Source organism: Paroedura picta, chromosome 3 (assembly GCF_049243985.1).
Source record: "Paroedura picta isolate Pp20150507F chromosome 3, Ppicta_v3.0, whole genome shotgun sequence".
NCBI classification, from domain to species: domain Eukaryota; kingdom Metazoa; phylum Chordata; class Lepidosauria; order Squamata; family Gekkonidae; genus Paroedura; species Paroedura picta.
This window is the reverse complement of record NC_135371.1, coordinates 89,312,968-89,325,721: the sequence shown is the minus strand read 5'-3', so window position 1 is coordinate 89,325,721 and position 12,754 is coordinate 89,312,968. Positions and strand designations below refer to the sequence as shown.

Genomic DNA, 12,754 nt, shown 5'->3' with positions numbered 1-12,754 from the left:
CCAATGCCTCCTGGAGTCTTGTTGATGGCACAGGTGGAGGACTAGCAGTCCGACCTAGCAGCTTCTATCTACAACATTTCTCCAAGACTCCTTCTCTGTTTTCGACTCAAATGGGCTTCCTGGTACACCAGGGAGCTCCGGGAGATGAAAAGGGGAATGAGACAGCTAGAGTGAGCATGGTGGAAAACTCATGATGAATCAGCAAGAACATCTGTTTGCACGCTTATGAAGGCATATGAGATGGCAGTGAAAGTGGCAAGATGGGATTTTTTTTACCATAGAAATTGCATCTGCAAGCTCTCGCCCGGCCCAATTATTTAGGGTAGTTCGATCACTTGCTGCCCTGGAGGAAGGGCGCCAAAATATTAGTCAATTGGATCTTGGCTGTGAGGCTATTTTGCGGATAAGGGCTTGTCACTCTGCGTGACCTTCTGTCCACGATTAATACAGTAAATGAACTGGAGGCCTGTTGATTAGCTTCGGAAGTGCTGTTTGATAGCTTCAGATGGCTCTCTTTACCTGATGTGGACAAGTGGCTGGGATCGGTTAGGGCTATTACTTGCTCCCAAAGGAGGTTATCAGCGGATAGAAGGTCAGCTCAGGGAGACTGACATTCTCTCCCTGGCTACTGGGGAGTTCCCTGAACTGCTAAAGGAGGCAGTGGTATGGCCTCCCCTTAAGAAACCATCTCTGGATCCACAGAACCCAGCCAGCTACCGCCCAGTGTTGCATCTGGCACAGCTGGTACAGAGTTTTGGGCTGGGCTGTCATCAGTATGCCAAGGATACCCAGCTCTATCTCCTGATGGATGGCCATCAAGACTCCCCCCCCCCCCGGAACCATTCACTAGATGTTTAGAAGCCAGGTGGACATGTACACAGGTATGCCTCCCAACATCTGCTGCATGATCACACCACTTTTGAGGTTTTTTGAAGCCTGAAGAATGTTCCAGAGGTTTCTCAATGGTAAAAAAGTTGAGAAAGGCTGCACTAGAGAATGAAAGGCCCACGATGTGTGTTTCAGCACAGTCTTTAAACAAGCTACATGATTTAAATTCAGTAAAGAATTGTATGGACAAGAATTGTACGGACAATTCTTGATAAAATAAGTAAAATGATAAAATAATTATATTACCAGAGGATAGCTTTAATAATGTATAACTTGATTTTTGAAAAAACTTGGGCCCAGTAAAATAAAGTAATTCAATTCCAAGAAGTTTTTTCACCTACAGTTTAGGGTTGGGCTCCAAAGGGCCATGTGGTTACCAGGGTTTCAGTCCTCACAGTGTGTGCAGGGCCTTTATGAGCAAGCTAAGGCCAAAGCTCATCTGTTTAATGGGGAGGAAGGGGAGGAGGCTCTCCCCTTCCAAACGAGTGATGACTGTCAGGATTTTTTAAAGGCTTCTGTGTGCCTACTGCCAGCGATTGGATTAGGAGGGACACCAGCCAACTGTTTAAGTATTTCTTCATCCAGGTAGGGAAATGTTTTTAGAGATCTACATAGCTCCTAGTTTCATCTGAGTGACTGCTTTTTCTAATGTTCCCCTTTCTGTCATAGACCTTTACACACACACCCCCTCCCAGCTACCCTCAAGGCTGGGGGAGTGTGGAACTGGCATTTGATGCACTGGGAGGAATGAATAGCCAGCAGTTGTACTTTACTGACTCTCAAACCATAAAATATTGGTGGACGAAAGAGCATTTTTTCCTTCTCTTGGCCTTTTGGTCCATTTATATCAACAGCAAAAAATATCAGATGGCCTTTAACTCATCTAAAAGGAAGATTATGAACAGAAATATAATTGGTAGAGGAAGCTTTAAAATGTTAGTAAAGAACCAGTGGCATGATCCAGACAACGCTTTGCCTGATTGATTCCAGTGGGAGTCATGTGATAACCTTTCTCACAGAAACCCATGTATTAACAGGGCAATCCTAAACAGAGTGACACCCTTTTAAACCTACAGACTTTAACTGACTTTGCAGAGTATAGCTTTTTAGGATTATGCTGTTAGAAGAGCTTGATTTTGACTAGATTGTGCCCTGTTTGATTATTGTTGTTATTTTGTGGATTTTGTGTTGTAGAGCATGTTTATGTGGCCATAATCACAATGAAAATCATTTGTAAGCAGTGCGCAATTATATCACAGTAAAAGGGAATATGGAGATATAGATGGAGATATGGAAAAAGACCCATTAAATCAAATCTTGATATATTTTCAAATGTGCTTTCTGGTAACTTTTCCACAGCTCAAAGCAAATGGTCCCTCTAGTGGCCAGCTTTGTCAATTGCTAATAAGTTGATATTCCTAAGGTGGTGGTCTCTCATATTATATAATGCAGAGCAAAAGGCCTGTGTAAGAAAGCCCATTTGCACCACTTAAAACATACAAGTAAACGTTATAGCTAATTTTCATGTCAGTTAATAATAGCATCAAACCCAATTGATTCTGAATGATGATGTGCTGGCAAACACAAATGTATCTCAGCACTGTAAGAGTTTCAAACAAAGGCATCACACGTGAATTTGGGTGTTACAAAATGACAAGAAAAGAAGGATTCCATGCCCCCCCCCTCTGCTTCTTGAGATTCAGGGGCAATTCTGACCATGATTGTGCTGCCAGCATGTCTACTTTGGCCCAAAGTACTTTGCTGCTTTGGTAGCAAATGATGGGGAAAGTGCAGAAGTCATATTTTCCAGCATCTAGAAAGTACCTGTTGTGATGCTGAAACAAAATAGTATATTCTGGAAGCATTAAAGCTTAGATGGAATCAGAGAGCTGCATAGGTTTGTTCTGAAAAACAGTAGGCCAAATTATTTGCCAGTGTAGCTCAATATGGCCCAGGCTAGCCCAATCTCATTAGGCCTCGTAAGTGAAGCAAGGTCAGCCCTGATTAGTGCTTGGATAGAGGCTAAGGTTGCTACACAGAGGCAGGGGATGGCAACCCACCTCTGGACATCTCTTGCCCTGAAAACCATGCAGGGTTTGACTGGGCAGCCCTTTCTACCACTATGGCATGCTTCAACAGAAGGCCAATACCTGTTTATAGGAGGTTCACATGGATACTTACTGGGCCTCATCTGAACACATTAATTACATTTTCCAGTACTGTCATAATGAAGTGATGCCCTAGTAATAAACACCCTCCCCTGAGACTTCATGGTTTTTATCTCCATCTAAGAAACATGAAAGAGAGTTGAGTGTAGGATTTGGATGGATATTAAAGTAAGCATTTTTCTCTGCAGTGCTAAAAAGGCAACTTTTCTTTCTTGATTTTGGACCAACAAAACAGTCAGCTGTCAAATTATTTGATTGTGCTGGGCAGATTTCCAGCTTCCACACAGGTCTCTTCCTTGTGCCATCTATTAGTTTCACTCAGTTTACACTTTTCATACCTGTCTGCGTACTGTAATGTGCCTTCATTCATTTGTGACCTGAATAGGAGCACATCATAACAAAGAGACACAGTCTAATCTGATTAGAGTGTTTGGGAATAGAATAGAGGATGTTCACACAGGTGGTAGGTAACCCTCTTTTCATGTTAATACAAGTGAAAATGTTCTGGATGTGTTTTAAAGGTATGAGCTACTTTACCAAATGCCAGGCAGGAAAGAACAAATGTGAGAAATAAAAACATTATTTACAGAAAGAAATGGTTGATAAGCCCACGACCATTTGAAAAGAGTACACAGTTTTGTGCATATGCCACAAAGAAGAACACAGGCCTCCAGAACTGCACACAGTACTCCAGGTGTGGTCTGACCAGTGCCGTATACAATGGGACTATAACATCTTGTGATTTTGATGTGATGCCCCTGTTGATACAGCCCAAAATGGCAATTGCCTTTTTAACCGCTGCATCACACTGCCTGCTCATGTTTAGTTTACAATCCACAAGTACCCCGTCTCGTTCACACACAGTGTTAACTAGAAGTGTATCCCCCATCCAGTAGGCATGCTTTTCATTTTTCTGACCCTGATGCAGAAATTTACACTTATCTTTATTAAATAGCATCTTCTCATTTGCCCATTTTTCCATTGTGTTCAGATCTTGTTGAACTCTGTCTCTATCTTCCGGAGTATTTGCCAGTCCTCACACTTTGGTGTCCTCTGCAAACTTGATGAGTAGTTCCTCCACCCCCTCATCTAGATCATTAATAAATATGTTAAAAAGTATTGGGCCGAGCACCGAGCCCTGAGTTACCCCGCTACTCACCTCCCTCCAATCTGATGAAACACCATTGACAACAACTCTTTATGTGCGGTTCTCTAACCAATTCCCTATCCACCTATCTGAAAATCCAGATTGCAATCCTTCAATTTATCCATCAGAACATCATGGGGAACCTTATCAAAAGCATTACTAAAATCCAAGTAAACAACATCAACCAAATTTCCACGATCCAGCAAACCTGTTACTTAGTCAAAAAAGGAAACCAGGTTGGTCTGACAGGACCTGTTGGAGACAAATACATGCTGACTTCTTTGGATCACCAAATTGTCCTGCAGATGTTTGCAGATCGCTCCCTTTAATATCTGCTCCATTATCTTCCCCACAACAGAGGTCAGACTCACTGGTCTGTAGTTTCCCGGGTCATCCTTCCTCCCTTTTTTGAAAATCAGAATAACGTTTGCTCTCTTCCAGTCCTCCGGGACATCTCCAGTCCTTAAAGAGGTCCCGAAGATGATGGACAAGGGTTCTGCAAGTTCTCCGGAAAGTTCTTTGAGCACTCTCGGATGCATTTCATCCGGCCCAAGGGATTTGAACTCATCCAGTGTAGCTAAATGCCTCTTGACAACCTCTCTGTCCATGTCAACCTGCCACCCAGATGCTATCCCTTGGCTACTTCTATCTCTACATGTGTCTAAACCCTTTGACCTGTGGGAAAAAACAGATGTAAAATAGGCGCTGAGCCTTTCTGCTTTCTCTGCATCCTCCGTTAGAGTTTGTCCATCTGCACCCAACAGTGGGCCTATTGCCTCCTTTACGTTTGCTCCTCACATAACTGAAAAATCTTTTCTTGTTACAGTGGGCTTCCCTGGCCAATCTTAGCTCACTCTCAGCTTTGGCCTTTCAGATGATTGATCTGCAGTGCCTAGTAACCTGTAGGTGCTCTTCTTTAGAGCTCTGTCCTTCCCTCCATTTCCCTCCATTTCCCTTTTCTTTCTTAGTTCCTCTTGAAGTTCTCTGTCCAAATAGGCTTCTTAAAGCTCCTGCAGTGTTTTCGTCTTTCTGGGATAGTCACAAATAAATGAAATATACATGATGATGAAACCATGATGGTGGAAAGTACTATGAAGTTGCAGCCAACTTCTAGCAACCTCTTAGGGTTTCAAGGCGAGACATAAGCAGAGGTGGTTTGCCTGCCACTGCATAGTGACCCTGTGGTTCCTTTGTAGTCTCCCATCCCAATACTAACCAAGGCCAACCCCAGGTAGCTTCTGAGATCAAGCAAGCCTGGGCCATTCAGGACACAGCATGAAAACAAGATTTAGCTCACAGGCAATTGTTCAAATCCTGGCTTGCATCAACAAATGCTGGTTTCTTTGGCTTCTTTAGCTCGGGATGGCATCGACAGGGAACTAATCAGGATGCTACTATAGTGCCTGCATTTGAACAATAATACTAGTCCTAGTCCTTGCTGGGGGGTAAAATGGTAATGACTGGGGAAGGAAATGACAAACCACCCAAGAAAACGCTAGAGGGCGTCACCCCAGACATGACTCGGTGCTTGCACAGGGGATACCTTTACCTTTACCTTTTACTAGTCCTAGTTAGGTTAATTCAACAGTGGTTTCACATGATGTCTAAAATGAGTTTCTACAGGAGGCATTAGAAACTGGTGGTTCTTTGACATATCTTTTATCACCTACCATCACTGCTCCCAATCCACATATTAGTAGGGATGCACATTAGGAAAAAAATTGATTTTTTTTTTTTTGGCTTTCAAATGTGCAGAATAGGTTCTATGCTGCGTTCAATTCTACAAGCCCCTGAACAAACTGCCCCCAATCATATGACTTGTCTCTGATTGGAAAAAATTCTATGCTTTCTCCAAGGCAATGGATTCAATAACCAAATGCACAAATGCACTGGCCAAAGTGACCTTCTTAACAAGGCTGTCTCAATGCCATATCTAACTGATCTTCTAAATTCTGAACAAAGAAGATCTTTTACTCTTCTCCGCTATAATGCCCTCCCTTCCGCTTACCTGGAAGGAAAGTTCAAGGGGCTACCGATAGAAGCACGTAAGTGTGTCTGTGGCGAAGGTCAAATAGAGACAGCTGAACATGTCCTATTTGAGTGCAGGCTCTATCGTCACCTCCGTATAAATACACTGGCCTCATTGCTCGCAGAATGCCCCAGAGGTTTGAGGAAACAGCGCCTTAAGCTACTACTTTCAGACACAAATAAAGATCTAACAAAAATTATTGCTAGATTTGCTTGGGTAGCTATAAAAATAAGGCAGAGCTGGACCAACCCTGTTCCCTAGTGCTTTTATATTGGATCCATATACAACTGTTCTTATTTCTTAGTTTTTACCCATTTATAATTGATGTTATATTTGTAATTTTATGTTTTTTACTGGCTGGTCTATGACCGTAAATAAAATTGATTGATCACTGGCCAAAGGCTTCCAGTCACAAACCAACCACACAACAGCATCAAACCAACATCTTCAGCAGAGCCACACGCCAATGTGGCAAGCCCAACAGAATCAATATCAATCCCCTGGGCAGACACGTGTCACGCTCCCCTTAATATCTAATCCCATTGCCTGGGAAAGCAGCCTCTTCCTCCCCTCTCCTGTTTGGCAAAGAATCCTGTGAAATTGAAGAGAAACTGATCTGGGAGCCTTGAAATGCCTGGCATTTTTCAGGACCCAATTACTGGCATTCTGGAAAACACAAATATCTCCCAGATAGTATATCAGAAAAATACTGATAAGCTCAGACTAGCCCCATCTTAGAAGCTAAACAGGGCTGACCCTACCTAGTATTTGGATGGGGATCTAGTATGTGGATGGGAGGCCTCCAAGGATATCCAGGGTCATGATATGGAGGTAGGCAATGGCAAGCCAACTCTGAACATCTCTTGCCTTGAAAATCCTACAGCAGCCTTTCTCAACATTTATTTTACCATTGAGAAACCTCTGAAACATTTTTCAGGCTTCAAGAAAATCCAGGAGTGGTGTGATTATGCAGAATATGGTTGGGAAGCATAGCCATGTACACACCCACCTGGGGCCCCTTCCCCTTCTCACCCCCTCCAGGCCCATCATTGACCATTTTGGGTTGGGAGATCAACATGACCGTATATCAGCTGATAAATGTTTAACAACTTTTAAAAACATATTAAAAATAATTAACTTCTATTCATTCGGGAAACCCTTCCATGACCGTCAATAAATCCCAAGGTTTCACATCATCCTGGTTGAGAAAGCCTGCCCTACAGGGTCACCATGTCAGCACATTCCATCACCATGTTTAGGATTCACTTGTTGGATTTACTACCAATCCATTTTTGGTGACCCACCAGTCTCCTTCCTCCCCTCACAATGGCTCTCTGCTAACCCAGTTTGATTACTGCTGTATAGAAACGAACGGCTTCTAAGAACAAAACTGATCTTCCATAAAAATATTAGAAGTATCTTTGGTATCATACAGGAGCCTACAGGAGCTACAGGAGCCTCTTGTGGCGCAGAGTGGTAAGGCAGCCGTCTGAAAGCTTTGCCCATAAGGCTGGGAGTTCAATCCCAGCAGCCGGCTCAAGGTTGACTCAGCCTTCCATCCTTCCGAGGTCGGTAAAATGAGTACCCAGCTTGCTGGGGGGTAAACAGTAATGACAGGGGAAGGCACTGGCAAACCACCCTGTATTGAGTCTGCCATGAAAACGCTAGAGGGCGTCACCCCAAGGGTCAGACATGACTCGGTGCTTGCACAGGGGATACCTTTACCTTTACCTTTATCTTTGGTATCATATGGAAAGAATCACAAATAAGTAAAGGGTTTTGTTCCATCTTTTTCTCCAAATAATAAAATATAGCTATAAAAGAAGCTTGTGAGGGTGAGAAAGCAAATGACCCACAATTAATATAATGACTGTGTGGGGAACTTGAGCTCACATTTCACTGGTTCAGGACTGGCATGTCATCATAATTCTGGATTTTGAAAAAGCCTTTTCAAGTAGAAAATGCTTTTACTTCCTCAATAAAACCCAGAATTGGGGAAAGGGCTTGATCAGAACCACAACATATTTCATGTAATGATTTCTTAAAAATAACAGTGAGAAGAACAAGGAAAACAAATAATTTAGGGAAGGAAAACAAAAAATGCCACCTGGGCTTACATCAGAACAGACAAGCTGCCTGAGTTGCCTTCATAGCCCTGCCTCGGTTGACACTTTCTTCCCGGACTCCACCCTGAGCACAACATCTTGGCAATCTTGATTAGGGAATCCAGCCACAGGCTATAGGGTGGGTATGCTCAAAGGCAAAGAGAAGGCTGGGCTGTCCAAATGTTGGTACTTGTCCAAGGTCAGCTATTGTTCAAGGTGTTTAAAATAACCTTGTTCTGGCAATCACCCACCTGCCCCCAAATATTAACTTTTTAAATATATAAGAGCTCCTTAATTTGTTGATCTCAAGGTAAGGAAAGTGAAGTAGATACAGCATTCAAATGAACAAGATGAGGCGGCCTGAAGTCATGTCCTGTAATCACAAAACTACCTAATATTGTACCAACAATACTGAGGGGCTAAGGGAGACTGTGCTGGTTCTAACTTATATAAAACAAATAAAATACAATCCTCTGGCCTACAGTTGAGTGAATCAATTGGTCCAAAGGCCAATGGCAACAGGTCCTGTTGAATTTCCAAGAGATTTTTTTTAAGCAGTCATAGAACACAAACATCTAATATTCATCTAGTGTGAACTGCTCTGCTAGCATATTTAGATACCATTTGAAAGGTAATGTGTTACATTTGTTATAATTTTGTTCAAGGGACTTTTGATGACTCAGTTAATGGTGGTGTGACAAATCCATTTTCCAGTGTTCAAGCCAGTCTAATTTGTTAATAATGACTCCCTTATTTTTGGCTATTTCATACCCAAATGTTATTGTTTCTGAATATGTATTGACCTACAGCTGTTCCTCCAGGCCTATGTCTGAAGCAAAGAAACAACATCAAGAAGATGCTGGCCTCCCTACCTGAGAATCCATCCAACCAACTAATCAGGCCAAACACTGACTAACCACACCCTAAGTAAAATTTCAACTTTGAAGAGGAAGCAGTGTTTTATAATTTTCAAATTTAAAGGTATAATTTATTAATCTTAATATATATGTACTAGAAGCTAAACCCGCTGTGCTTTGAAGACAGCGTGTGCTAGGGGCCCTATAGAGTTGGGTGGGGTGGGAGGGCGAGTTGGCAGCGGCAAGGCCACGCACCTGAGGCCGGGGATGGCGCGGCCTGCGTGGCTCGGCTGGCGTCTGCTGCCTCCTCAATGTGTCTTCCCGGCCTGGCACCCACCTGAGGGTAGGCTCCGTTGCCGGTGCCGTGTCTCCCGGCAGCAGTCGCTGTGGGCGCAGTTGGGGGCGGGCTTCACCGTAGGGAGTCCCGGCACCGTTGCTTGGGCGGCAGCGGGCAGCAGGTGCTGTCTGGTGGCCGGGCCAGGGGTGACGTGGGGTCTGCTGAGGCAGGGCAGGCGCAGGCGTTGGCGGGGCCGCAGCCGTGGGGGAAGGCAACACTGGCTCGGTCTGCGGCCGCGGGTTCACGGAAGGTTGGGGCGGTGGGGAGGCGGCGTGTTCGCGGCTGGGGCCGTGGCGGGGTCCTCCTTGGCTCATCTCTGGGGCGAGAAAGAAAATGGCGGTCGGCCGCAAGGGGCTTCACGCCTCCCGATTCATCAATCTGGCGACAAGGGACCAGTCGGCCCCTTGCCAGCAGACAGATTGGTCCCTTGCCGGCAGACTGACAATCGGAGGGCCTAATCGGCAGGCGCAATTGGGCCCTCCGATTGTCAGTCCGGAGGAAGGGGCCTATCGGCACCCTTCCTCATCACAGACAGGGCCCATCCTTGGGGCCCTTAGCTAATTATTTAATCTGCTCCGCTAGGAGCGGTTAAAGATATTAATCTTAATCTTAATACTAATCTTTATATATATATATATATATATATATATATATATATATATATATGTATGTATGTATGTATGTATGTATGTATGTATGTATGTATGTATGTATGTATGTATGTATGTATGTATATATAATATATAATATATTAATATATTTATATATTTTAATTTTGATGTGACCCATCCTAAGCCAATCAGGAAAAGGCAGGATATAAAAATAAAATAATTATTATTATCATATAAATAATTGAAATTGCTCACTAAATGATGGGCCCCAAATCCATTGGTTGGACTATTTACGCACCACAGCAGAGACTTTTGTATCCTTAGTCGCTACAAACACTAATAAGACCTACTTGTTAAAAATGCTGATTAGCTGTTCTTACCATGTTTTATCAGACTGTAACCTTGTACCAACACCAGCTAATTTTCACTTAAACCTTTGAGCCTCTGACCTTTTTCACTCACCGTCCAGTATGTACAGGTGCTAAATTATGCTGTTTTGTGACAGGAATCACACTTCAGCTTTCTAGATCACCTTCTCCCTTTCCCTCTTACATTGAGAATTTACACTTAAAGACTCCTCATATAATTCACATCAAACGTTGACCCCTCCCCTCATAACCTTCTGCACAAGAATTCCCTGTATGTTTTTCCCTTCATCTTATCTACCTGGAGAAGTGAGCTCATGAAAGCTCATCCTGAAATAAATGCTGTGAGTCTTGAAAATGCCACTGGACTTCCATTTTATTTTGCTATGACAGACAGACTAACACAGCAACCCCTATGATGGGCTGTTTTTGTAAAAATAATAATAAAAGAACAAGGTGCCTGTACTCATTTATAAGGCTGTGTTGATTTATACCAATTCTCATTTTACTCTCTCTCTCTCTGCTGATCCCCACTAGGCTGCTACTGAGGGTCCACTCTCTGTCTGGCTGAATGGGATGGATCGGCACACAAAGATCAGCACTTAGGAATGATGCAGGTGCTCAGTGCCGGAGAATATGGTCTCAAAAAAGCCCTGCCCTTTTACATGTAATAGCCATTGTATAAATCCGGACACCTTTAGGAAGAAGCAACTCAATGTGCTACTCTCTGCCATACAGAGGAAAAGGTTTTATTTTATTGTATTCTATTTTTATCTCACCCCTCACCCAGAATGGGACTCAAGGCAATGAATTAATTAACAATGAATTAATACAATAACAATATTGTCCGTAATTCTGATCAAATCCAATTAAAACTCTATATACAGTTTTGGGCACAAATTCTATGGTGTTAGTACGGAACTCCAGAATTATATTAGTGAAATGCCTGGTAGAATAACTCTGTCCACACACAAACAGCTTGTGAGGTAGGTTAGACTGAGAGAACTCTGAGAGAACTGTGACTGGCCCAAGGTTACCCACCTGGCTGCATTTGGAGAAGTGAGGAATGAAACCCGGCTCTCCAGGGCCTATTCTGCATCTCTTGATTTTCCCGCTTTTATTCTTGCCGATCTCCGCCCGATTTGGGCTCGGGCATTATGAGTGATCTACAACAAACATTATTTCCGAAACGAAACAGCTTTAACATACTTGCGTCATCTGCATCACGGTAGTTTAAATCGATTCCTGACGTTCTGACGTACTTCCCACCAGAGTGCGCCTGGATATGTTTTTTTTATTACCGTATTTGTACACTTTTCCATTTCTGTGCTGTCTCAAACAATCTAAGCTCTCAAAACAGAGTTGAACAGCGTATTTACCCATGAAACAATTATTCCCCCTTTCTTTCGACTCTGCAAGTCAACCAATCAGCAGGAGATAAACACGTTCAGTCAGCATTGGAAAGGGGGGGGGGGTTGTCGACCAATCAGCAAGAGAGAACCACACAGTGTTAGCATTGGAAACGCGGGGGTTGGTTGACCAATCAGCAAAAGACAGTTCCACAACATCACCATTGGGGAGGAGCGGGGGGAAGAATGCCGGTTAATCCGAGTGCCGAGGACATCTACACGTGGATTCTTTGGTGCATCCGGCACGGATTGGTGGATATTCCGGAAAATAAGCGCTCCCTGATATTCCGAGGCAAAGGTACAGTGAATGCGGGTCGAGGCATGAAGGTTACAGATGGAAAATTTCCATCGATGGAAATCAAACTGGAAATCGATTTCAGTGCAGACGGGAGGGACTGAATCGACCTGGGAGTGGAATAAAAGCTCCGTGCAGTTTACACCCAGATTAAGGCCACCACTCTTAACCAGTATACTCTCTGGAAGTCCCCAAAAACTGAACTGATTTTTCTGCTATGCAAATCAGAGCTCAAACTGCATTACAGAGACTCTGATCCAAAGCTATAATGTAGAAGAGAAAGGGAGAGAAGCTGAGCATCCAACTGCTACCCATCAATCATACTCCTAAGGGGGGGGGGGCAGGAATCCTGATTACTATTGTTTTCCATCAGGTGTTGCCAACTTTTAAGTCTTGCTGGAACAAAAAGACTAGACTTAGCCCTTCTTTTCATGCACAGACACATAAGTGCTCATGAAGGTGGTGGAGTGGTTGTTGGTGTTGCAGGGTCAAAAGCAGCAGCCTACCTGTGAGCAGGAAAGGACAGCTAAGTGTGTGCTTTGG

General features: G+C 43.5%; 1 long non-coding RNA gene across 2 annotated transcripts; it reads left to right on the top strand.

Moving 5' to 3' along the window:
• The first annotated feature begins 1,245 nt into the window (after window positions 1-1,245).
• Window positions 1,246-11,350, top strand: LOC143831211 (uncharacterized). 2 transcript variants are annotated; one of them, XR_013228767.1, is made up of 3 exons: window positions 1,246-1,473; window positions 9,159-9,318; window positions 11,045-11,350. It is a non-coding gene; the product is annotated as an uncharacterized LOC143831211 (long non-coding RNA). The 2 variants fall into 2 exon arrangements; XR_013228769.1 differs by having other exon boundaries at window positions 9,147-9,318.
• The last annotated feature ends 1,404 nt before the right edge of the window (window positions 11,351-12,754 follow it).